Source organism: Canis aureus, chromosome 9 (assembly GCF_053574225.1).
Source record: "Canis aureus isolate CA01 chromosome 9, VMU_Caureus_v.1.0, whole genome shotgun sequence".
Classification (NCBI taxonomy): Eukaryota; Metazoa; Chordata; class Mammalia; order Carnivora; family Canidae; genus Canis; species Canis aureus.
In genome coordinates, this window is record NC_135619.1 from 79,163,750 (window position 1) to 79,190,976 (window position 27,227).

Below are 27,227 nucleotides of genomic sequence, written 5' to 3' on the forward strand. Positions count from 1 at the left end.
GGGTTGGCGTTGGGCTGGTTTAATCAGTGTAGGGAGGGCCTTATTTGCATGTCCTCTGACTATATAGTCAGCTCCAGTCTTAGATTCCATTCTTTTTTATTATTATTATTTTATTTTTAATTTTATTTTATTATGAATTTATTTATTGATTTATTTATTATTTATTTATCTTTTATAATACATTTATTTTTATTGCTGTTCAATTTACCAACATACAGAATAACACCCAGTGCTCATCCCATCAAGTGCCCCCCTCAGTGCCCGTCAAGCATTCACCCCCACCCCTCACCGTCTTCCCCTTCCACCACCCCTAGATCATTTCCCAGAGTTAGGAGTCTTTATGTTCTGTATTCCTTTCTGATACTTTCCACTAATTTCTTCTCCCTTCCCTTCTATTCCCTTTCACTATTATTTATATTCCCTAAATGAATGAGAACATATAACGTTTGTCCTTCTCCGACTGACTTACTTCACTAAGCATAATACCCTCCAGTTCCATCCACATTGAAGCAAATGGTGGGTATTTGTCATTTCTAATGGCTGAGTCATATTCCATTCTAACATAAACCACATCTTTATCCATTCTTCTTTTGATGGACACCGAGGCTCCTTCCACAGTTTGGCTATTGTGGACATTGCTGCTATAAACATCAGGTGCAGGTGTCCCGGCATTTCATTGCATCTGTATCTTTGGGGTAAATCCCCAACAGTGCAATTGCTGGGTCGTAGGGCAGGTCTATTTTTAACTCTTTGAGGAACCTACACACAGTTTTCCAGAGTGGCTGCACCAGTTCACATTCCCACCAACAGTGTAAGAGGGTTCCCTTTTCTCCGCATCCTCTCCAACATTTGTTGTTTCCTGCCTTGTTAATTTGCCCCATTCTCACTGGTGTGAGGTGGTATCTCATTGTGGTCTGATTTGTATTTTCCTGATGGCAAGTGATGCAGCGCATTTTCTCATGTGCTGGTTGGCCATGTCGATGTCTTCCTCTGTGAGACTTCTCTTAATGGCTTTTGCCCATTTCATGATTGGATTGTTTATTTCTTTGGTGTTGAGTTTAATAAGTTCTTTATAGTTCTTCCCTTTATCTGATACGTCATTTGCAAATATCTTCTCCCATTCTGTAGGTTGTCTTTTAGTTTTGTTGACTGTATCCTTTGCTGTGCAAAAGCTTCTTATCTTGATGAAGTCCCAATAGTTCATTTATGCTCTTGTTTCTTTTGCCGTCATGGATGTATCTTGCAAGAAGTTACTGTGGCTGAGTTCAAAAAGGGTTTTGCCTGTTTCTCCTCTAGGATTCTGATGGAATATTGTCCCACATTTAGATCTTGCATCCATTTTGAGTTTATCTTTGTGTATGGTGCAAAAGAGTGGTCTAGTTTCATTCTTCTGCATGTAGATGTCCAATTTTCCCAGCACCATTTTTTGAAGAGAGTGTCTTTCTTCCAATGGATTGTCTTTCCTCCTTTATCGAATATTAGTTGACCATAAAGTTCAGGGTCCATTTCTGGGTTCTCTATTCTGTTCCATTGATCTATGTGTCAGTTTTTGTGCCAGTACCACACTGTCTTGATGACCACAGTTTGTAGTACAATCTGAAATCTGGCATTGTGATGCCCCCAGCAAAAAGCAAAAAAAAAAAAAAAAAAAAAAACCCACTCATGGGGGAGTATCTTCTGATTCTGTATACTTTAAGTCCGTTGACTTCCCCTGGAACTTGTCCATCTAGCTGGTCTTTTGAGGGAGGGGCCGGTTGTGCTGATTTTCAGGTGTTAGCACTTGAAGGAGCTCCTCTGCCCCCTGCCTGGTGCAGGGCTCAGTGAGTGTTGTTTTCCCCATGAGGCCCCAGAAGGAACAACCGCAGTGGCAGCGGTCAGCTCTGGAGCCCTGGATTCAGCTCACGCAGTAACTATGGAGCTCTCCACCTGCAGGGGCCTGGAGGCTCCAGAGGCGGGGCTGATGATCTGTTCAGCTTGGGGCAGGAGCGTCCTTGCTGTCCTGGGCCCTCCTGACCTCTTCCTGTCCCATGGGTAGGTCGGATCCTGGGCTGTCCCCCAGCGCCCTGTGCTCCCGGGCCTGTGCTGTTTGATTCATTCTCCCGGCCAGGCAGCCCCCTCCACGGAGCCGCCAACTGAGCCCCTCCGAGCTGCCCCCAGGGCTGCCCAGCCCCCTCTGTGCAGAGCTGCTGCCGGAGCCCCTGTGAGCTGCTCTGGGGTCAATGCGTGCATGCGGTAGCCCTTTAGGGTGCTCGGTGCATTCTCCCCAGTGTACAGTTGCTCTGTTAGTGTCCCCAGGAGCCTGACAGCATCCCCGTCCTCCTGGGGTCCTGCTCTAACTTCCTGCGAGTGCCTTTCTGCCCGGGAAGATTGATGAAGCTCCTGCTTCTCTGGGACGGGGCTTTCCTGTCCTGGGGGCACTCGCTCCAGCCTTATCCTGGTTCCTCGCAGGGCCACTCCCCCTTGGATGCCCTTTGTTTCTTTAATTCTTTTTTCCCCTTATCTTCCTACCTTTATAGTAGCGTGATGTCTTCTCCTGTAGCATTCCACCTGTTCTCTCTTTAAATCTCAGGCCGAATTCATAGATTTTCAGGATGATTGAAGGTTATCTAGGTTATATGGTGGGGACAGGTGACTTGGGGACCTGAATCTTCCGCCATCTTGCCCCTCCCAGCATATGTTCCTGATTAAAACTCTTTAAGTGGAGGATAGAGGGAACGTTCTTCAATCTCATAAAAGCCATCTATGACTTTCACAGTGAATCTCATTCTCAGTGGGGAAAAACAGAGTTGTCCCTAATTTCACAAAGACTGCAGAGCTTCCCAATCTCAGCACTTGTGTCACTATAGGAGTAGAAATCCTACCATCAGCAATCGGACAACAAAATAAATAAAATCCATTCAAAATGACAAAGAAGAAATGAAACTCTCCCTTTTTGCAGAGTACATGATATTTCTCTCTTAACTCCAAGACACACCACCTAAATTTTCTAGAAATGACATAGCAATGTAGAGACGTGGCAGAAGACAAAACCATGGCATAGAGGGCACCTGCATTCCTATACACTAACAGTGAGACTGACAGGAGAGAAATTCGGAATTGAACTCATTTACAATGGCACCAACCTTAAGATACCTAGGAATAACCCTAACCAATGAGGTAAAGGATCTGTCCTTTAAATCTAGAGAACACTTATGAAAGAAATCAAAGAAGACACAAAGAGAAACATGGAGAAACATTCCATGCTCATGGATCAGAAAAATAAACTTTGGGAAAATGTCTATGCTTCCCAGGGCAATGTAGACACTGAATGCAAGTCCTATAAGAATACTGCAATCATTCTTCCCAGTGATGAAACAAATAATCTTCAGATTTCTATAAAATCAGAAAAGAGCTTCAATAGCCAGAGTAAGGTTAAGAAAGAAAACCAAAATTAAGGCATCAGAATGCATGCTATCAAGCTGCACTACAATGCTGTGATCATTAAGGCACTGCGGTCCTGGCACAAAAACAGACACATAGATCAATAGAACAGCTTATAGAACCTGGAAATGGACCTCCAAATATATGGTCAAAATCTTCGACAAAATAGGAAAGAATATCCCCTGGGAAACTGTAACAGTCTCAAAAATAATTGGTATGAAGAAAATTGAACAGCTCCTGCAGGAGAATTAAACTGGACCATTCTCTTATACCAAACAAAAATATAAAGTCAACATGATTAAAATATGACCCTTCACGTCCCACTTGCCTCTCACTCAACTTCTGTCATGCATCGAACATAAGCTTGTTTGAAGCTAAGCATACAGGCAATCAGGATGTGGGACGCAGAGGCCATAAGTTCTACTCTCAGAAATATGTATGCCTTGGAGGCAGATATCAGCTCTCCACTCATTTATGACAGTTAGAACCTACCTCAATTCTAACTGAAGATATTACTTGGAAATCGATGTATTAAAACTCACATACACATGAAAACAACAGAATAAAATTTGAGAAAAAATCCATCTAAATCTCTGGAAGGGGAGGAGGGCAGGGGGTGGGGGTGATTGGGTGATAGGCACTGAGGGGGGCATTGGGATGAGCACTGGGTGTTATTCTGTATGTTGGTAAATTGAACACCAATAAAAATAATTTTATTATAAAAAATAAAGAGGGGATGTCAAAAATAAATAAAATGTAAACAAAAAAAAATAAATCTCTGTCAGGAGAAGAGAGGGAACAGCTTTTTGGAACATAGCCACAGCAATTTCTTGCAAAGCATATCTATAATGGCAAGGCAAACAAAAGCAAATATGAATTTTGGGAGCTCCATCAAGATAAGAATCTTCTGGAGAGCAAAGGAAACTGTCAACAAAGCTAAAACACAACATACAGAAGGGAAGATGATACTAGCAGATGACATATCGAACAAAGGTCTTGTATCCAACATCTATAAAGAACCTATCAAACTCAACACACAAGAACAGGGATTCCAGGCAAGAAATGGCAATAAAACATGAACAGAAATTTTTACAAATAAAACCTACATATGGCCAAGAAGTCCATAAAAAATTGCTCCATATCACTTGTTATCAGGGAAAAGCACATCCAAACCACAATCAGCTGCTGCTTTACACCACAGAGAATAGCATAAATTAATACGAAAGAAATCATCAAATGTTAGAGAGAATGTGGAGAAAGCGGAACCCTCTTGCACTGTTGGAGGAAATGTGAACTGGTGCAGCCACTCTGGAAAACTGGGTGGAGGATCCCGAAAGAGTTAAAAAAAGAGCTACCCTCTGACCCTACAATTATACTACTCGGGATTTATCCAAAAGATACAGATGTAGTGAAGCGGCAGGATACGTGCACCCCAATGTTTACAGCAGCAATGTCCACAAATACCCATAGGCAAACTATGCGAGAAGCCACGATGTCCTTTGACAGATGAATTGATAAACATGATATGGTTTATATATACAAAAAATATTTCTCAGTCATCAGAAATAGTCAATTGCTACCATTTCCAATGAAACTACAGGGGAATTATGCCAATGAAATAAGTCAATCGAAAAAAAGAGAAATAAGTCAATTGAAGAACAGTCATCATAATTTTACTCATACATGGAATATAATAAATAGTGAAAGGGATTATAAGGGAAGGAGGGTAACAGAGTGGGGATAAATTAGGGAGGAAGAAAAACCATGAGAGACTCGTATTTCTGGGACTTAGAGGAGTGCAGAAGGGGAGGTAGGTGGTGGGACATGGTACCTGGGTGATGGGCACTAAGGAGGGAACGTGATCAGATGAGAACTTGGTGTTACATTATATTGGCAAATTGAACTTAAATAAAATATTGAATAAACAAATGAAAAATAAATTATTAAAGAGAGAGAACATTATGAGCTATAACATGCCAACAAATTCAGCAATCTCAGAGAAATGGATACCCTCCTATAAATGTGGAAACAACCAAATCTGAAACAGGAATGAATAGAAAAGCAAGACAGACCCAAAACTGGAAAGGAAAATCGAACATATTTAAAGGTCTTTTAACAATCAAAAGTCCAGGGACAGATGATTGTCCAAGGGAATGCAACAGGTATTTAAAAAGAATTAATGCCCATCCTGATAATGTTACAAAAAACAGAAATTAAAGGAAAATTCCACTCATTTTCTGAGGGTAGCGTTACCTTGACCTGAAATGGAGACAATGATCCAACTTAAAAAGAAAATTACAGATTAATTTTCCTGACGGACATGGATGTAATATTCTCATTAAGATCCTAACCAACAGGATCCAACAGTACTTTAAAATAATAATTCTATTGTATACATAAACCACATCTTCTTTATCCAATGGAATATTACTCAGCTATTAGAAATGACAAATACCCACCATTTGCTTCAACGTGGATGGAACTGGAGGGTATTATGCTGAGTGAAGTAAGTCAGTCGGAGAAGGACAAACATTATATGTTCTCATTCATTTGGGGAATATAAATAATAGTGAAAGGGAAAATAAGGGAAGGGAGAAGAAATGTGTGGGAAATATCAGAAAGGGAGACAGAACATAAAGACTGCTAACTCTGGGAAACGAACTAGGGGTGGTAGAAGGGGAGGAGGGCGGGGGGTGGGAGTGAATGGGTGACGGGCACTGGGTGTTATTCTGTATGTTAGTAAATTGAACACCAATAAAAAAAAAAAAATAAAATAAAATAAAATAATAATTCTTCAAGACAAAAATTGGATTAATTTCTGGTCTGCAAGGGTGGTTCAGCATATGCAAAACTAAGAGTGGGATTTGAGTCATTGATAAATGAAAGGATAAGGACCATTTTATCCTCTCAGCTGATACCCAAAAAGCTTTTGGAAAAAGAGATTATACCTTCTTGATAAAAAAATCCTCTTGGTATGTAGAGATAGTGGGACCTACTCAACATCATAAAATCCATTTACAGAGACATATGGAGAGTGTCATCCTCAACAAGGAAAAGTTGAGAGGTTTTCCCATAAGACCAGGAACGAGACAGGGATGCCCACCATCACCACTGTTCTTCACCATAGTGCTATACGTCCTAGCCTCAACAACCAGACAACAAAGAAAAGGAAATGTCATCCAACTCAGCAAAGAAAAAGTAAAAAGTTGACTCCTCACACCACAAGATACTTTAAGTTCAAATCCCAAAGATTCCTTTGAAAAAAATTGCTAGAACTGATACCAGAATTCAGCAAAATTAGAGAGTGTAAAATCAATACAAGGAAGTCAGTGGCTCTTCCGTAAAGTGCAAGTGACGCAGAAAAAAGAAAATCAAGGACTGGATGCAATTTATAAGTGAACCAGATATCATCAGATGATGAAGAAAAATCCTAACCGAAGAGGGATGGATCTATATTCTAAACACTGAATAACACTTATGAAAGACAAGAAGGAATAAAAACGTAGATAGAAAATATTTAAAATCCTTTGTATTTCCTTGGGGTTGGTAGTGATCTCTCCTTTCTCATTCATGATTTTATTAAATTGAGTCTTCTCTCTCTTCTTTTTAATAAGGCTGGCTAATCGTTTATCTCTCTTATTAATTCTTTCAAAGAAGCAACTCCTGGTTTTATTGATCTGTTCCACAGTTCTTCTCAATTTCATTGAGTTCTGCTGGAATCTTCATTAACTCTCTTCTTCTGTTGCGTGTAGCATCTATTTGCTGTTTTTTTCTCTAGCTCCTTTATGTGTTAGCTTTTGTATTTGAGTTCTTTCCAGTTTTTGAATGGATGCTTGTATTGCGATGTATTTCCCCATCAGGACTACTTTTGCTGCATCCCAAAGATTTTGAACATTTGTATCTTCATTCTCCTTAGTTTCCATGAATCTTTTAATTCTTCCTAAATTTCCTGGTTGACCCTTTCATCTTTCATGTTTTTTTTTTTTGTAATTCTCCTTTTTGGTGGGGTCTTTGTCTGGTTTTGGAATTAAGGTGATGCTGACCTCAGAGAACGAATTTGGAAGTACTCCATCTCTTTCTATCTTTCCAAACAGCTTTAGTAGAATAGGTATTGTTTCTTCTTTAAACGTTTGATAAAATTCCCCTGGGAAGCCATCTGGCCCTGGACTCTTGTGTCTTGGGAGGTTTTTGATGACTGCTTCAATTTCCTCCCTGGTTATTGGTCTGTTCAGGTTTTCTATTTCTTCCTGTTCCAGTTTTGGTATTTTGTGGCTTTCCAGGAATGCGTCCATTTCTTCCAGATTGCCTAATTTATTGGCGTATAGCTGTTCATAATATGTTTTTAAAATTGTTTGTATTTCCTTGGTGTTGGTAGTGATCTCTCCTTTCTCATTCATGATTTTATTAATTTGAGTCCTCTCTCTCTTCTTTTTAATAAGGCCGGCTAATGGTTTATCTATCTTATTAATTCTTTCAAAGAACCAACTCCTGGTTCTGTTGATCTGTTCCACAGTTCTTCTGGTCTCGATTTCGTTGAGTTCTGCTCGAATCTTTATTAACTCCCTTCTTCTCTTGGCTGTAGGATCTATTTGCTGTTTTTTCTCTAGCTCCTTTATGTGTAAGGTTAGCTTTTGTATTTGAGTTCTTTCCAGTTTTTGAATGATGCTTGTATTGCGATGTATTTCCCCCTTAGGACTGCTTTTGCTGCATCCAAAAGATTTTGAATGGTTGTATCTTCATTCTCATTAGTTTCCATGAATCTTTTTAATTCTTCCTTAATTTCCTGGTTGACCCTTTTATCTTTTAGCAGGATGGTCCTTAACCTCCACGTGTTTGAGGTCCTTCCAAACTTCTTGTTGTGATTTAGTTCTAATTTCAAGGCATTATGGTCTGAGAATATGCAGGGGACAATCCCAATCTTTTGGTATTGGTTCAGACACGATTTGTGACACAATATGTGGTCTATTCTGGAGAAAGTTCCATGTGCGCTTGAGAAGAATGTGTATTCAGTTGAGTTTGGATGTAAAGTTCTGTAGATATCTGTGAAATCCATCTGGTCCAGTGTATCATTTAAAGCTCTCGTTTCTTTGGAGATGTTGTGCTTAGAAGACCTATCGAGTATAGAAAGAGCTAGATTGAAGTCACCAAGTATAAGTGTATTATTATCTAAGTATTTCTTCACTTTGGTTAATAATTGATTTATATATTTGGCAGCTCCCACATTCGGGGCATATATATTGAGGATTGTTAAGTCCTCTTGTTGAGTAGATCCTTTAAGTATGATATAGTGTCCCTCTTCATCTCTCACTACAGTCTTTGGGGTAAATTTTAGTTTATCTGATATAAGGATGGCTACCCCTGCTTTCTTTTGAGGACCATTTGAATGGTAAATGGTTCTCCAACCTTTTATTTTCAGGCTGTAGGTGTCCTTCTGTCTAAAATGAGTCTCTTGTAGACAGCAAATAGATGGGTCCTGCTTTTTCATCCAGTCTGAAACCCTGCGCCTCTTGATGGGGTCATTAAGCCCGTTCACATTCAGAGTTACTATTGAGAGATATGAGTTTAGTGTCATCATGATATCTATTCAGTCCTTGTTTTTGTGGAATGTTCCACTGGACTTCTTCTTAAAGGGGAATTTTAAGAGTCCCCCTTAAAATTTCTTGCAGAGCTGGTTTGGAGGTCACATATTCTTTCAGTTGCTGCCTGTCTTGGAAGCTCTTTATCTCTCCTTCCATTTTGAATGAGAGTCTTGCTGGATAAAGTATTCTTGGTTGCATGCTCTTCTCATTTAGGACCCTGAATATATCCTGCCAGCCCTTTCTGGCCTGCCAGGTCTCTGTGGAGAGGTCTGCTGTTACCCTAATACTCCTCCCCATAAAAGTCAGGGATTTCTTGTCTCTTGCTGCTTTAAGGATCTTCTCTTTATCTTTGGAATTTGCAAGCTTCACAATTAAATGTCGAGGTGTTGAACGGTTTTTATTGATTTTAGGGGGGGATCTCTCTATTTCCTGGATCTGAATGCCTGTTTCCCTTCCCAGATTAGGAAAGTTTTCAGCTAGAATTTGTTCAAATACATATTCTGGCCCTCTGTCCCTTTTGGCGCCCTCGGGAACCCCAATTAAACGTAGGTTTTTCTTCTTCAGGCTGTCGTTTATTTCCCTTAATCTATCTTCATGGTCTTTTAATTGTTTGTCTCTTTTTTCCTCAGTTTCCCTCTTTGCTATCAACTTGTCTTCTATGTCACTCACTCGTTCTTCCACCTTGTTAACCCTCGTCGTTAGGACTTCTAGTTTGGATTGCATCTCATTCAATTGATTTTTAATTTCTGCCTGATTAGCTCTAAATTCTGCAGTCATGAAGTCTCTTGAGTCCTTTATGCTTTTTTCTAGAGCCACCAGTAGTTGTATAATAGTGCTTCTGAATTGGCTTTCTGACATTGAATTGTAATCCAGATTTTGTAACTCTGTGGGAGAGAGGACTGTTTCTGATTCTTTCTTTTGAGGTGAGGTTTTCCTCTAGTCATTTTGCTCAGTGCAGAGTGGCCAAAAGCAAGTTGTATTGGGAAAAGGAGAAAAAGAGAGGAGATAAAGAAGGAAAGAAAAGAGAAAGAGAAAAAAAAGGAAAACAAAGGAAAAAAAAAGAAAAAGAGAAAGACAAAGAAAGGAGAAAAAAAGGGGGTGGGGTAAGGAAACAAATCAAAAAGCAAAACAAAACAAAACAAAACGAAACCAAAAAAAAAAAAAGAACCATGGGGGAGTATCTTCTGATTCTGTATACTTTAAGTCCCTTGGCGTCTCCTGGAAGTTGTCCATCTAGCTGGTGTTCTGGGGGAGGGGCCTGCTGTGCTGATTTTCAGGTGTTAGCAGTTGGGGGAGCTGCTGTGCCCCTGCCTGGTGCAGGGTTCAGTCGGGGTTGTTTACCCCGTGAGGCCGCAGGAGTAACAACCCCAGTGGCGGGGCCAGCTCTGGAAACCTGGATTCAGCTCCGGCAGGAACTCCGGAGCTCTCCGTCTGCAGGGCCTGGAGGCTCCATGGCGGGGCTGCTGATCTGCTCAGCTCGGGGCAGGAGCGTCCTTGCTGTCCTGGGCCCTCCCGGCCTCTGCCTGTCCCGGGGGAGGCCGGATCCTGGGCTGTGTCCCTGCGCCCTGTGCTCCCGGCCTACGCTGTTGGATTCGCTCTCCTGGGCCACGCAGCCCCCTCCACGGAGCCGCCCCCTGAGCACCCCCGAGCTGCTCCTGGAACCTCGCAGCCCCCTCCGCAAGGAGCCTCTTCCTCTGCCCGAGCCCCTCTGAGCTGCTCTGGGTCCCGCCGTGCGCGCTGCAGCCCTTAGGGAGCTCTGCGCACTCTCCTGGGAGCGCAGTTGCTCTGTTACTGTCCCTGGGAGCCCGAGGGCATCCTCACCCTCCTCGGTCCTGCTCCAACTCCCTGCGAGGCCTTTCCACCCGGGAAGTTTGGTGCAGCTCCTGTGTCTCCGGGACGGGGCTCTCCTCTCCTGGGGACACTCGCCCTGGCCTCAGCCCGGCTCCTGGCGGGGTCCCTCCCTCTTGGAAGCCTTTGTTTCTTTATTTCTTTTTTCCCGTCTTCCTACCTTGATAGAAGCGCGAACTCTTCTCACTGTAGCATTCCAACTGGTCTCTCTTTAAATCTCAGGCCGAATTCATAGATTTTCAGGATAATTTGAAGGTTTTCTAGGTAATTTGGTGGAGACAGGTGATTTGGAGACCCTACTCTTCCGCCATCTTGCCTATTCTTCTGAAATGTGTTTTCTTTAAATGTTTGGTAGAATTCACCTGGAAAGCCATCTGACCTAACAATTTCTTTGGAATTTTTGATAACTGTTTCAGTCTCCTCACTGGTTATTGGTTTGTTCAGGTATTGTATTGTTTTCCTCTTTCAGATTTGGCAATTAGTCTCAGGGAACCCCCCCAGGCCTCACCAGGTCTCCCCCAGAGTCCACCAGCAGCACCTCACCCTGGGCACCTGCAGACACAAGACATCCTGGTCCGGAAACTGTCCCACATCTCCTGGTTTTCTCACTCACCCCCATGCATATTCTCCATGTCTATTCTACATGAATTTCCTTTTAAGATAGCAACAAGGAAAACCCAGCTGAGCACAGACTCCGGTGAATTGTCTGTGTTCTGTCCTGATCCATGAATGGAGTCACCTGGGGATCCTGGGGCTGCGGCTTCTCTCCCAGCTGCAGGGTTGGGGCTGGGCTGTCTTAATCATTTGATGTAGGGCCCTATTTGCATGTCCTCTGAGTTTTTAGTTTAAGCCTTAGGTTATGATCTTTACAGTTTATATACTAGAATTGAATAACCTTTGCACACACCTTGTGTAGATGACATTGTGACAATAAGAAGTGTTCTAACTTCTGAACAAAATTACCATTAAATTTTTTGTGGCTTTTTATTATTCTTTCATCAATATACTGGAGTTTGATACACCTATTTTCTTTCCTTGGGAAGTTTATTTTAAAGATTTTTTAAAAGATTTTATTTCATTTTTTCATGACAGACATACACATAGAGAAAGAGAGAGAGGCAGAGACACAGACAGAGGGAGAAGCAGGCTCCACGCAGGGAGCCTGATGTGGGACTTGATCCCAGGTCTCCAGGATCATGCTCCAGGCTGAAGGCAGTGACAAACTGCTGGGCCATCAGGGTTGCCCATATCCTTGGGAAGTTTAATCCTAAATATTTTATTTCTGCTCCAGTGTAAATGTAGTAATTTTGTTAATTCCTTTTATACATTTGTTGCTATTTTGTTATATTTGAAATATAGCTTTATTTCATCTGTTGATTTTCATACTATGGTTTCTCTGAAATCATATATTAGTTGTGCGACTATGCTGTGGAGATGGTAGTGTTTACTACATATGAGATCATGTCATATGGAAAAAAGAAGTTTTCTTCCTCTATGCTGAACTAAATAACTTTTGTTTCATTGTTGCAATTTCTAGATAAGTCTTCCGGTTATCAGGGCAGGAAGATTTACCTTCTATTTTTCTCAGGTATTTGGTCTAATTACTTAGTAGACATAAGGTAGATCTAAGGTAAATACATTTCATCTCATATGTTAATGAGCTACCTAGAATACAACACCCAGACAATGACCAAATTACACAGCCCTTGTGTGTCTCAGACCACAAAATATTGAGATGGTGGATATTAAGGCCAGGATTTGGTTTTGGGTCAGTGAATTATTGAGGAACTGACAAGGGTATTTTGCACAGCCATTTGACCCCTACATTCTCTATTCTGGTCCTGAGGAAGGTTCACTCCTCCTGGTATAGGTAAGGTAACATTCCCAAGGGAGACTTATTTCCTGCCAACAGGGGAACATAGATGGCTCAGCATATCTGTCTTCTGGCTGTTTCTCATGTAGCTTTAGTCCATAATAACCCAGGTGACCAGCTGACATATTTGGGGTGTCACAGTTCATTCTTCTTCATGATAACCATGTTGTATACTCATGGTGGGAATGAGCATCCTTTTGTGGCCCTGGACTTGACAGTAAGCCTTCAAATTTTCACTGCTGAATATGGGTTTGGGTGTGGACTATTAATAAATTGCCACGATTACTTGGAGGTAATTTCTTTAAGTTCCTTGATTATTAAGAGTTTTGATAAAAACCATGTGTTGAATTTTCATTTTTTAAAAAAAAAATTATTTATTTATGATAGTCACACACACACAGAGAGAGAGAGAGAGAGAGAGAGAGAGAGAGAGAGCCAGAGACAGAGGGAGAAGCAGGCTCCATGCACCGGGAGCCCGACATGGGATTCAATCCCGGGTCTCCAGGATCGCGCCCTGGGCCAAAGGTAGGTGCCAAACCGCTGCGCCACCCAGGAATCCCCTGAGTTTTCATTTTTAAAGATTTTATGTATTTCTTTATCAATTCATGAGAAACAGAGAGAGAGAGAGAGAGAGAGAGAGATGTAGGGACTCAGGCAGAGGAAGAGGCAGGCCTCCGGAAAGGACCCGGATACCAGACTCAATCCAGGATCCTGGTGTCACTCCCTGAGCTGTAGGCAGATGCTCCATGACTGAGACACCCAGGCATCCCTGTGTCGAAATTTCTTAAATTATCTTAGGTATCAAAGGGAGGATCATATGGATCATTCCTACACTTTGTTAATACAGAGGGTGCCATTTATGATCTGGGTATATTGAATAATCCCTGCATCCCAGGACTGACTTCCTCTATGTCATTCTGTGTGATCCTTTCCATGTGCTGTTGGATTCAAGATGCCAGGAGTTTTACATGTATGTGCATCTCAGAAATTGTCCTTGAGTCCCTTATTGTGAGCTCCTTGCTGTGGGTTTGTTGTCACAGTCATCTTGGCCTCCTTAAATGAATTTGGGCATATCCTATTCTCATTAGATTTTGGAAGAGACTGAGATGTTTGGGCCCCAATTCTTCTTAAAATATTTGATAAAATTCATAAATAAAGCAATCTGATCTTGAGCATTTTTTGGCTTTGTTCTTTTTAAATATTCTTTGTGATTTTAGAGGCAGAAATTTTTAGATAATGGATTTGGCCTTCGTATTAGTTCTGTTTTGTTCATTTTTTATTTCTTCATGAAAACCATTTTAGTGTATTGATCATTTTAGTAATTCTCTAATTTGCCTGGTTATGCAATTTTTGTTCTATAATCACGTTACAATTTTATTCATGGTTCTATTCATTGATGTTTCCGTATTCTTATTAAAATCTCCTGGAATATTTGTATTGTTATGGTTTATTTGTGGTTTTTTTGGTTGTTTTTGTTGTTCTAAAAAGTTTAATTAAATTATCAAAATACTAGTTGTTTTATCCATAATAGAAAAAATCCATGTTCATATGGAAATGAAAATCAGATGATAGTGAACACATAATTATGAGAAGGAAAACCAATTCTCAGACATTACAATACCCTCTTTATAAATGTATTTCTGAAGAATATTCATTACATCAGTTTGTGACTGCATAACATCACACATGTAGACAGTGCAGTAGATGATGAAGCCCAGATGTGAACATGTGAATATACAGTCAGCAAATTCTCCATAGGATATCTAAGAGCACACAATAGGGAAAGGATAGTCTCTATGACAAATGGTGCTGAGTAGTCACATGCAAAATAAAGACACTTGGAGTTTATCGTACATCACACAGACACAAATTCAAAATGGATTAATGACTTAAGCAGAAGACTTGACCTTAAATCTTTTCAATGGAAACAAATGGGAAAACATCATGACATGTGCTTGGCTATGATTTATTTGATATAGCATCAGAATCACAGGCAACAAAATCAAAGCAGACAAGTGGGGCTACATCAACATAGAAAGGGTGCAGAACACATATTAGCAGAGCAAGAAGGAGTGCACTTGAAGGGATGAGCACTTATTATACTATTTTTTTGAAAACTGGATTTAAATTTTAAAAATGTGAAAAAAGATAAAAACTTAGTAGAACAGAAGGCACCCTAAGACATGGGAATCAGTGTGCTCAACCATATATTGAGGAGATAGTATCCAAAATACAGAAGGGACACTTACTCCTCAATAGAAAATTCAATAAACACATAATAATTGTAAACATATCCTCTGATTAAAATTGTGGCAAGGGAAATCCTGGGTGGTATAGCAGTTTAGTGTCTGCCTTCAGCTCAGACCAGGATCATAGTTCAGGGATAGATTCCCCTATCAGGGTCCCAGCGAGGAGGCTGCTTCTCCCTCTGTCTATGTCTCTGTCTCTCTCTGTATGTCTCTCATGGAAGAAAAAAATCTTTGTTTAAAAAATTAGGGAAGTACACCTGAGTGCCTCAGTTGTTGAGTGTCTGCCTTTGGCTCAGGGCATGATATCTGAGTACTGGGAGAAAATCCAGCATCAGGCATGCTGCATGGAATCCGCTGCTCCTCTCTCTGCCTAAGTCTCTGTCTCTGTCTCTGTGTGTCACTCATGAATAAATAAATGGGTTCTTTAAAAAACTGGCCCAAGGGTGATGTCCATAGGGAAACATTCAGGTAACCATCGATTCTTGATTTCTGCTGAGATGGTGATCCCTGACCTGGGATCAAGCCCCTGGTCAGGCTTTGTGCTCATTGAAGAATCTTCTTGAGATTTTCTATCTGTTACCCTCAAACTCTTTTGTCAATTTTTCTGAAAACTTCTTGCAAGATACATCCACGAAGGCAAAAGAAACAAAAGCAAAAATGAACTCTTGGGACTTCATCAAGGTAAGAAGCTTTTGCACAGCAAAGGATACAGTCAACGAAAGTAAAAGACAACCTACAGAATGAGAGAAGATATTTACAAAGGACGTATCAGATAAAGGGCTAGTTTCCAAGATCTATAAAGACTTATTAAATTCAACACCAAAGAAACAAACAATCCAATCATGAAATCGCCAAAAGACATGAACAGAAATCTAGCAGAGGAAGACATACACATGACCAACACGCACATGAGAAAATGCTCTGCATCACTTGCCATCAGGGAAATACAAATCAAAACCACAATGAGATACCACCTCACACCGGTGAGAATGGGGAACATTAACAAGGTAGGAAACCACAAATGTTGGAGAGGATGCGGAGAAAAGGAACCCTCTTACATTTTTGATGGGAATGTGAACTGGTGTGCAGCTACTCTGGAAAATCGTGTGGAGGTTCGTGTCTAAAGAGTTAAAAATAGACCTGCCCTATTACCCAGTAATTGCACTTTTGGGCATTTACCCCAAAGATACAGATGCAAAGAAACACCAGGACACTTGCACCCTGATGTTCCTAGCAGCAATGTCCACAATAGCCAAACTGTGGAAGGAGCCTCGGTGTCCATCGAAAGATGAATGGATAAAGAAAATGTGGTTTATATATACAATGGAATATTACTCAGCCATTAGAAATGACAAATAGCCACCATTTGCTTCAAAGTGGATGGAACTGGAGGGTATTATGCTGAGTTAAATAAGTCAATCGGAGAAGTACAAACATTATATGTTCTCATTCATTTGTGGAATATAAATAATAGTGAAAGGGAATATAAGGGAAGGGAGAAGAAATGTGTGGGAAATATCAGAGGGGGGAGACAGAACATAAAGACTCCTAACTCTGGGAAAGGAACTAGGGGTGGTGGAAGGGGAGGAGGGAGGGGGTGGGGGTGAATGGGTGATGGGCACTGAGGGGGGCCTTTGATGCGATGAGCACTGGGTGTTATTCTGCTGGAAAATTGAACGCCAATAAAAACTAAATTTATTATTAAAAATTGTCTGAAAATAAATAAATAAATGGATAAATAAATAAATAAATAGATAGATAAATAGAAATAATAAATAAATAAAATGTTGGGGGCAGGATCATGGGGGAGTACCAGTCCTCACCTCACCTTGTACCAGCAACTAACCTAGATAACTTATTTTTTTATAGATCTTGGATATTAGCCCTTTACCTGATAGGTCATTTACAAATATCTTTTCCCATTTATAGGTTGTCTTTGAGTTTTGTTGACTATTTTGCTGTGCATAGCTTTTTCTCTTGATGATGTCCCAATAGCTCACAACCTATAGAAAGGAGATACAAACGATTTTAAAAACATATTAGGACCACTTATATGCCAATAAATTAGGCAATCCAGAAGAAATGGATGCTCTTTTGGAAAACCACAAATAAGCAAAACTGGACCGCGAAGAAATAGAAATCCTGAACAGGCAAATAACCAAGGAGGAAATTGAAGCAGTCATCAAAAACCTCCCAAGACACAAAAGTCCATGTCCAGATTGCTTCCCAGGGAAGTCTATCAAACATTTAAAGGAGAAGCCATACATATTTACTAAAGCTGTTCTGAAAGATAGAAAGAGACAGAATACTTCCAAACTCTTTCTCTGAGGCTGGAATCACCTTAAATCCAAAAAGAGAAAAAGACCCCACCAAAATGGAGAATTATAGACAAAAAACCTTATGAACACAGATGCTAAAATTCTCAACAAAACACTGGCCAATAGGACACAACAGAATATTAACACAATAATTCACCATGACTAAGTGGGATTTATACCTGGGATGCAAGGCTGGTTCAACACTCGTAAAGCAATCAGTATGATAGATCATATCAACAAGAGAAAAAAAACAAGAACCATAGGATCTTATCAATAGAAACAGAGAAAGCCTTTGACAAAATACAGCATCCATTCCTGATCAAAACTCTTCAGAGCGTAGGGATAGAGGGAACATTCCTCAGAATCTTAAAAGCCATCTATGAAAAGCCCACAGCAAATATCATTCTCAATGGGGAAACACTGGGAGCCTTTCCCCTAAGATCAGGAACAAGACAGGGATATCCACTCTCACCACTGCTATTCGACATAGTACTAGAAGTCCTAGACTCAGCAATAAGGCAACAAAAAGAAACAAAAGTCATTCATATTGGCAAGCAAGAAGTCAAAACCAAAAAAGAAAAAAATAAGTCAAAACCTCTGTCTTCTCAGATGACATGACACTGTATCTAGAAAACTCAAAAGACTCCACCCCAAGGTTGATTGAACTCATACAGCAATTCAGCAGTGTGGCAGGATAAAAATACAATGTCCAGAAATCACTTCCATTACTATACACTAGCAATGAGTTGAAGAAAGAAAAGTTAAGGCATCAAAAAAATCTTAAATTGCACCCAAAAACATAAGATACCCAGGATTAACCCTAACCAAAGAGGTAAAGTTTCTATACCCTAAAAACCATGGAACATTTCTGAAAGAAATTGAGGAAGACACAAAAATATTGATAAATATTCCATGCTCATGGATTGGAAGAACTAATTTTGTGAAAATATCAATGCTACCAAGGGCAATTTACACGTTCAATGCAATTCCTACCAAAATACCTTGGAATTTCTTCAGAGGGTTGGAACAAATCAACTTAAGGTTTATGTGGAATCAGAAAATACTCCAAATAGCCAGGAGAATACCGAAAGGAAAACCAGAGCTGGGGGCATCAGAATGCTAGATTCCAAGTTCTACTACAAAACTGTGATCATCAGGACGTTCTGGTACTGGTACAAAAACAGACATATTGATCAATTGCACAGAATGGAGAACCAGAAGTGGACACTGAACTCTATGGTCAACTAATATTTGACAAAGTAGGAAAGATTATCCACTGGAAAAAACAAGAGTCTCTTCTATAAATGGTGCTTGGAATATTGGACAGCCATGTACAGAAGAATGAAACTAGATCATTCTCTTACACAAAACACAAGACAAACAAAAAAATGGATGAAAGATCAAAATGTGAGACAAGATTCCATCAAAATCCTAGAAAACACAGGCAACACCCTTTTTGAATTTGACCACAGTAACTTCTTGCAAGATTCATCCATGAAGTGAAGATAACCAAAGCAAAAATGAACTATTGGGACTTCAACAAGATAAGAAGCTTTTGCCCAGCAAAAGATACCGTCAACAAAACTCAAAGGAAACCTAGAGAATGGGAGAAAATACTTGCAAATGACTAGATAACGGACTAGTATAGGACAAATATGAGGTAAGACCCTGTTTAAGTGTTTCTGTGTGTTGTCACCACATTCCCAGATTCAGTGGACTAAACAGACGCTCATTCTCACAGTTCTGGAGTCTGGAAAGTCTAAGGTCCAGGTGCAGGCAAATGTGGTGTCTGGAGCACCCATGTCCTAGCACGTCCTTTCCCCATCACCTCACATGGGGCCAGGGTGCATGGAGCTTTCCATATCCTGATGTATAATGTTCCTGATCACATCATGAGGCTCTATCTCCTGACCTAATTGCTCCCCTAAGGCTCCAACTCCTTCTTCCATCACATAGACGTTTGGTTCCAACATGGGGATGGTAGAGGTGACACACAGTTAGCTATATCAGCACCCGAAGGATCCATGAGTTATTCCCTGCAGGTGAAAGGTACTCCTCCACTTTTGTTCTCTCATAATTGTTAAGTGGAATTTGTCATCACACAGTATTCTTGAGTGTTACATGCTCGCTCCTTGATCTCCAATGCTCCATCTTCTCTTCCTGCCCCACCCATGGGAAATCAGCAGGAACACTTGACTTGACATCAGGGAAATACAAATGAAAACCACACTAAGATCCCACTTATACAACTCAGAATGGATAAAGTAACAAGGCTGGAAACAATAAATATGAGCAAGGATATTGAGAAAGTGGAACTATCTTTTTTGGTGGGAATGCAGGCTTATTTAGCCACTCCAGAAAACAGAAAGGAATGTCCTGAAACGTGAGAATAGAGCTACCCAAGTAAGAGAATGATCTAGTTTCATTTCCAAGTGTACAACCATTACACTACAGGGAATTTACCCCAAAGATGGAAATTTAATGTAATTAAGGGACCCATGCACCCCAATGTTCACAGCAACAATGTCCAGAATAGCCAAACTGTGGGAGGAATCATGATGCTCTTCTACAGAAGAGTGATAAAGAAGACGTGGAAGGAGCCTCTGTGTCCATCGACAGATGAATGCGTAGAGAAGATGTGGTTTATATATACAATGGGACATTACTCAGCCATTAGAAATGACGAATACCCACCATTTGCTTCAATGTGGATGGAACTGGAAGGTATTATGCTGAGTGAAGTAAATGATTCAGAGAAGGACAAACATTTTATGGTTTCACACATACAAAGTACATAAAAAATTGTGCAAGGGAACAAAGGGGAAAGGAGATAGAATGAGTAGGAATTATCAGACAGTAACATACATGAGAAACTCCTACCAATGGGGTAAGAAAACAAGGAGTAGTGGAAGGGGAGATGGTTGGGGGGTTGGTGTACCTGGATGACAGGAGCTGGGGGGGGGCAATTGACAGAATGAGTACTGGCTGTTATATGTTTGCACATTGAACTGCAATAAAAATATATAAAATATGTGGTTTATATATACAATGGGATATTACACAGCTGTCAGAAATGATGAATAACACGAAATAACATTTCCTTCAACATGGATGGAACTGGAGCTATTATACTGAGAGAAATTAATCACAGAAAAGCAATGATATGGTCTCACCCATATGTGGAATATAGGAAATATTGAAAGAGACCATAAGGGAAGGAGTGAAACTTAGTGAGGTAATATTACAGAGGAAGACAAAACATGAGAGACACTTAACACCAGGGGGAAAAAAAACTGAGGGTCGCTGGAAGAGAGCGGGTGGGGGATGGGGGAACTGGGTGATGGGAGTTAAGGAGGAGACATGATATGATGAGCACTGAGTGTGTAGTAAATATTGGTAAATTCAATCTAAACAAAGAAAAAAATGGACTTTAGCCTGTCCACATTCCTGAAACATCATACATAGACTGGGAGAATCAAACAACCGACACTTATTCTCACATATCTGGAATCTGGGACATCTGAGGTCCAGGTGCAGGCAGATGTGGTCTTTGGGGAGCGCCCACATCCTACTCTGTCCTTTCCCCATCACCTCACATGGGGCCAGGGTGCAGGGAGCATTCCCAGTCCTGGTTTATAAGGGCCCTGAATCTATCATGAGGCTGCACCTCCTCACCAAAGTGTTCAACTAAGGCTCCACCTCCTTCCCCATCTCATGGGCGTTAGGTTCCAACATGGGCATGGTAGAAGTCAGACACAGTGATCTGATGTCAGCACCAGAAGTATATATGAGTTATTCCCTGCAGGTGGAAGGTCCTCCAATCCAGCTCCTCACCCTGAGGATCCTCATTGATCCAGTAGAAGCTTCTGGTCTCTGAGCACATTGTGTATACATGACCTTCAGAACCAGATTGTGACCTTGGGGAGAGGACAGCTTCCATCTGAGACTGGGGTAGGATCTTGGCCTAGTATTATTATTTAAACTTTTGTGCTGTTTCGATATATTATTCATCTCCTTTCCCTATGATTCAGACATCTGTCTACTGAGAATGACCATGTTTCTCTTTTGTCCTTCCGGTGTGAGACTTGTTTAGTGAAATTATTCTTCACACCATGTCCAGTCTTTATTGCCTGCTAGCTCCCTGACATTCCTTCCTCATTCTTCTTCTCCACCCAAAGGATAAGAAATCAAATAACCCAGGGGTTCCCTCTTTTGATGCAGTTGGGACACTGACTCCACACAAGCCCATCCTGGAGCAGGATGCCGTCCCCACCACTGACCCACAACACATACCCGGAGCCAGTGTCCTTCCCTGGCACCATCCAGGCATTTATGATGTGATGAGAGGCCTGCCTGGCTCTTATCAGACATGAAGGTGAAGGTGATGAATGGTTATACTCTCATTATTGTGTGTGTGTGTGTGTGTGTGTGTGTGTGTGTGTGTGAATGACCTCTGAGTCCACATCCCTACCATTTCATGATGTGATGCTGGGAATCTCTCTCACTCCCAGGCTGTTATTAACATTTTTGTAGAATGTCTCTTTACTCTTGTGTTGATTGGGGATTCTGTTATACCGCAATGTGCAAGACAGCATGTTAGCTTGGGGTCCTGTGATCCACAGTGATCACCACTAGGACTCATGAAAAATATTTGTAATTGATTAAAATTTCAGGTCAGGAGAATTTAAGTACAAGTAAGTGCAAGTTCTATAGTTGAATTCCAGGTCTCTAAGAAAGAGACTGGATAGGTAAACACACAATCAAGTGTTCAGAGGGGCTCCCAGGGGGAAACTGCTCCATGGAGAGGAAGCCCAGTCCCTGACAGGAAACCTGCCCATAACCTCAATCTGAAACTGCTCCTGGGCCTTCAAGACACAAATGGTGAGGAGTGTGCACCCCCTGGTGGTCCTGATCCCTTTCAACACGGAGGTTTGTGTCTGAGTTCACATTGAGTTTGCCTCACTGTGTCCTTCGCACAGTAATACACAGCCGTGTCCTCGGCTCTCAGGCTGTTCATCTGCAGATACACTGTGTTCCTGGCGTTGTCTCTGGAGATGGTGAATCGGCCCTTCACAGCGTCAGTGTAGTATGTGCTACTTCCATCATAGCTAATAGCTGCGACCCACTGCAGCCCCTTCCCAGGAGCCTGGCGGACCCAGCTCATGTCGTAGTTACTGAAGGTGAATCCAGAGGCTACACAGGAGAGTCTCAGGGACCCCCCAGGCTTCACCAGGTCTCCCCCAGACTCCACCAGCTGCACCTCACCCTGGACACCTGCAGACACAAGACATCCTGGTCAAACAACTGTCCCACATCCCATGTTTCTCTCACTCACCTTCACTCACCTACACAAGGTCTCTTGTTCTCTATGAGTTACTTTGTAAAATAGCGACAAGAAAAACCCAGCTGAGCACAGACTCCATGGTGGTTTGTCTTTGTTGTGTCCTGATCACTGAATCGGGTCACCTGGGGATCCTGGGGCTGGGGCTCCTCTCCCAGCTGCAGGGTCGGGACTGGGCTGGTTTAATCAGTGAAGGGAGGGCCCTATTTGCATATCCTCTGACTATATAACCAGCTCCAGACTTACATTCGTGTATTTAAAGCCAACACAAGTGTTGCACCACTATTCTATAGCAATTTGTGTAGTGGCCCTCTGAGTATATGAAGCTCTAATGACAGTTATTTTTTAATTTCTTGGTTCATTTCAAAAGACACATCAGTATAGGTAATTTTCTGGAGATATTTCATCTTGTTAATAAATTTTAATCCTAAATATTTATTTTTGGTGCTAGTGGAAATTGGATTATTTTGTTAATTTTGTACATGTAATTTTTATTTATTTTGTAGGAATATATCTTTATTTTATTTGCTGATTTTATATACTGATTCTTTTGCTGAGCTCATGAGTTATTTCTTCCAGTTTTTATGTGACGTTTTTACTCATTGACTCTATTAAGACATTGTCATAGGAAAATTAATTATTTTCTTTCCAGTTTACCACTTTTTCTTTTTTTAAATAAAGTTTTCTTGCTACATTTACTGGTAGGTCCTCCAGTCTGGGGAAGAAAGCATTTTCCTCTTGTCTTCAGGATGCATTGTCAGTTTTTTTTTTTTACATGCATCCTATGTTTATTGCAGCATTTTTTAAATAATAAATTTATTTTTATTGGTGCTCAATTTGACAACATACAGAATAACACCCCGTGCTCATCCCGTCAAGTGCCCCCCTCAGTGCCCCTCACCCAATCACCCCCACCCCCACCATCATCCCCTTCCACCAGCCCTAGTTCGTTTCCCAGAGTTAGGAGTCTTCCATGTTCTGTCTCCATTTCTGATATTTTCTACACATTTCTTTTCCCTTCCCTTCTATTCCCTTTCACTATTATTTATATTCCCCAAGTGAATGAGACCATATAATGTTTGTCCTTCTCCGATTGACTTATTTCACTCAGCATAATACCCTCCAGTTCTATCCACATTGAATCAAACGGTGGGTATTTGTTATTTCTAATGGCTGAGTATATTCCATGTATACATAAACCACATCTTCTTTATCCATTCATCTTTCAATGGTCATCGAGGCTCCTTCCCCAGTTTAGCTATTGTGGAGATTGCTGCTCTAAACATTGGGGTGCAGGTGTCCCAGCGTTTCATTGCATGTGCATCTTTCAGGTAAGCAGTTGATATAAGGTAGACTTAGAGGAGACAATAATTTCATTTTGTATGTGGATGACCTACCTAATATAAAGTGACAGTCTACAACTCAAATCAGGAGAAGGTGAATCATCATGTCCTCTGCCTATTTCCGATTGTAGTTTTCACTTTGTGGTTGTTTAGTTTGGTAATTTATTTTTCGATTTTGGAAACCAGCCTTAATCTGGAGATAGATTTGCAAATCTCTTCTCCCATTGTTTTTATTCTTTTGGAAGATGTTATTTATTTATTCATCAGAGATGGAGTGAGAGATTCAGAGACCGGCAGAGGGAGAAGTGGGCTCCCCACACGGAGCCTAATGCTGGTCTCAATCTTAGAGCTCTAGGAGTCCCAGGCTAAAGACAGATGCTCAAGCTACACAGGCATCCTTATCTTTTCCAGTTGTTAGGTTGCCTTTTAATTATGTTGTGTTTCCAATCTGTACTACAGCTCCTTCCTTTATGTCGTGCATAGAGTTCACTTTTACTTTTGTTTGCCTTCCCTTTGGAGTTTCAAGTACCAAGAACCTCTTGTGGCTGAGGTCACAAAATCTCCTTGATTTTGATGGTTTCTTGCCTCACATTTAGGTCTTTCGTCTACTCTGAGTTTATCTTTGTGTGGAGTGTAAGAATGTGGCCCAGGTTCATTCTATTTGCAGCTGTCCAATGTTCCCAACACCACTTGTTCAAAAGATTGCCCTTTTTCCAGTCAATCGTCTTTTGTAATTTGTCGAGGATAAGTTGGCCATAGAGCTGTGTGTCCATTTATGGGTTCTTTTTCTATTCCATTGAACTTGTGCGTGTTTTAATGCCACTATTATACAGTTTTGATAATCACAACTTTGAAATCTGGAATTCTGATGGCTTTTGCATTGTTTTTTTTTTAAGTTTTTATTTATTTAGTCATGAGAGACACAGGGATACAGAGATAATGGTAGAGACTCAGGCAGAGGGAGCAGCAGGCACCATGTAGGGAGCCTGATATGGGACTTGTTCCCAGGTCTGCAGGATTAAGCCCTGGACAAAAAGGCAGTGCTAAAATGCTGAGCCACCCAGTCTGCCCTGATTTGTTTTTTGTTTCAACATTCTTTTGCTCACTCAGAATCTTTTCTGTTTATTTACAAATTTTAGGCTTTTTCCATTCCCTAGAAAAATGTTGGTGGTGTTTTGATAGGGTCCTATCCTGAGTCTTCACCCTCCTTACCTAAGTGTTCCCCTAAGACTCCACCTCCTTCCCCATCTCAATGTCATTAGGTTCCAACATAGGCATGGTAGAGGTCACACAGAGGGAACTGATATCAGCACATGACTGGTCAATAAGTTATTCCCTACAGGTGGAAGGTTCTCCAATCCAGCTCCTCATCCTGGGGATAAACATGGATCCAGTAGAAGCTTCTGGTCTCTGCGGACAGTGTACCCATGACCTTCAGTACCACCTGGTGACTTTGGGAGAGGACATGTTCCACCTGAGACCCTGGGTAGTACCTCAGGCATCTTCTATTATCATTTCATGATTTGTGGTGCTTTCTTGAGATCACTAACCATTTTCCAATATTTCATATTGTTTCTCGCTACGTCGATTTTTTTATAGGTGCATATATAGGTTAACCTATTTTGGACATCCTCAACATGGAGATATTTGTAATTTATTCCTATTTAGTGACAAGTGTAAAGAAGTGTAAGCAAATGTGTGCTCTGTGAATATAGAAATAACTGTTTCTTATAAAGCAACAAATTTTAAAATCACACACTGAAGAAGTCAACTCAGAATCTTGAGTCTATAGAGGCTCCCTGAGGGAATCTTCTCCATGGAGAAGATATAGAGCCCTACTGGAAACCTGCCCAGAACCTCCATCTGAACCTGCTCCTGGGCCTTCAGGACAAGAAGTAGTGAGGAGTGTGCACCCACATCATTTATTTCCCTTAACCTTTCCTCATGGTCTTTTAATTGTTTTCCCTTTTTTTCTCAGCTTCCTTCCTTGCCATCAACTTGTATTCTATTTCACTCACTCTTTCTTCTATGTCATTAAGACTCGTCATTAGCACTGAGGTGGGCACTTGATGGGATGAGCACTGCGTGTTATTCTGTATGTTGGCAAATTGAACACCAATAAAAAATAAATTTATTATTAAGAAAACAGACTCATCATTAGGACTTCCAGTTTAGATTGCATCTCATTCGATTGAGATTTTTAATTTTGGTCTAATTAGATGTAAATTCTGAATTCATGAAGTCTCTTGAATCCTTTATGCTTTTTTCCAGAGCCACTAGTAGCTTTCCAATTATGCTTCTGAATTGGCTTTCTGAATACGAGTTGTAATCCAAGTTCTGTAAGTCTGAGGCAGAGAGTATTGTTTCTTTTCTTTCTTTTGTGGTTATTTCTTCTGTCTAGTCATTTTGCTCAGTGCGGAGTGGCTGTTTCAGTGGGCTGCATCAAGAATATTAACCACAACCTGAGTAAATTTCACCCTAGATAATTCTGACAAGGTAGGAGGCCAGAAATTGAAAACAAAGTACAGAATGAAATAAAGCAAAAGATCCACTAAACTGAAAATCAAATTTTAAAGCTAAGTGGTAAAAAATAAATTCCAAGAATCCCAAAAGAGAGAAAAAAAAGAAAAGAATAAAAAAGGGGAAAAACCAAAAGTAAACAGGAAAAAAAGGTAGAGTGCCATCTAGTTCTATATACTGTAAATCCCTCATATACACCTCTAGGTTTCCAGCGCTGCTTGTCAAGAACTTGCTCCTCTCCTGACCTTACAGCTGGTGTTCTGGGGGTGCGGCTTGCTGTGCTGATTCTCATGTGCATGTGCCTGGGTGGAGATGCCAAACCCCCTGCTGGGTGCTGGGCTCAGTGAGAGCTGTTTACCTGATTTCCCTGCTCCCTGGTGGCCCATCTCTTCCAGGCACAAGGTGAAACAAGGAGGAACAGAAGCCAGGTCTCCAGCTCTGGAGTCAGATCTTAGCTAGTATCTACCGCAGTCTCCCAGTTGGCACTGGCCTTGATGCTCCCAGCTCAGCCTTTTACTGCCATCAATGTAGGTAATTTTTATTATACAATATTTTATACTTCCTGAAGTTGAATCCTAAATACTTTATTTTTAATGCTGGAGTCAACAGAATTATTATGTTAATTGTCTTTTAGGTAATTTGTTGTTAGTGTGTTGAAACATAAATTTATTTTCCATGTTGATTCTGTATCCTATAGATTCTCTGAACACATTCATTAATTCTCAGCGTTTGTGAG

At 40.9% G+C, this 27,227-nt stretch overlaps 2 pseudogenes across 2 annotated transcripts in view; both read right to left on the bottom strand.

The window, feature by feature from the left end:
* The window catches only part of LOC144319979 (immunoglobulin heavy variable 3-23 pseudogene), a 187,361-nt pseudogene that overhangs the window by 15,343 nt on the left and 144,791 nt on the right, over window positions 1–27,227 (bottom strand). The window lies entirely within an intron of this gene.
* The window catches only part of LOC144321324 (immunoglobulin heavy variable 3-74 pseudogene), an 88,955-nt pseudogene that overhangs the window by 720 nt on the left and 61,008 nt on the right, over window positions 1–27,227 (bottom strand). The gene's annotated exons all lie outside the window — the stretch shown is intronic.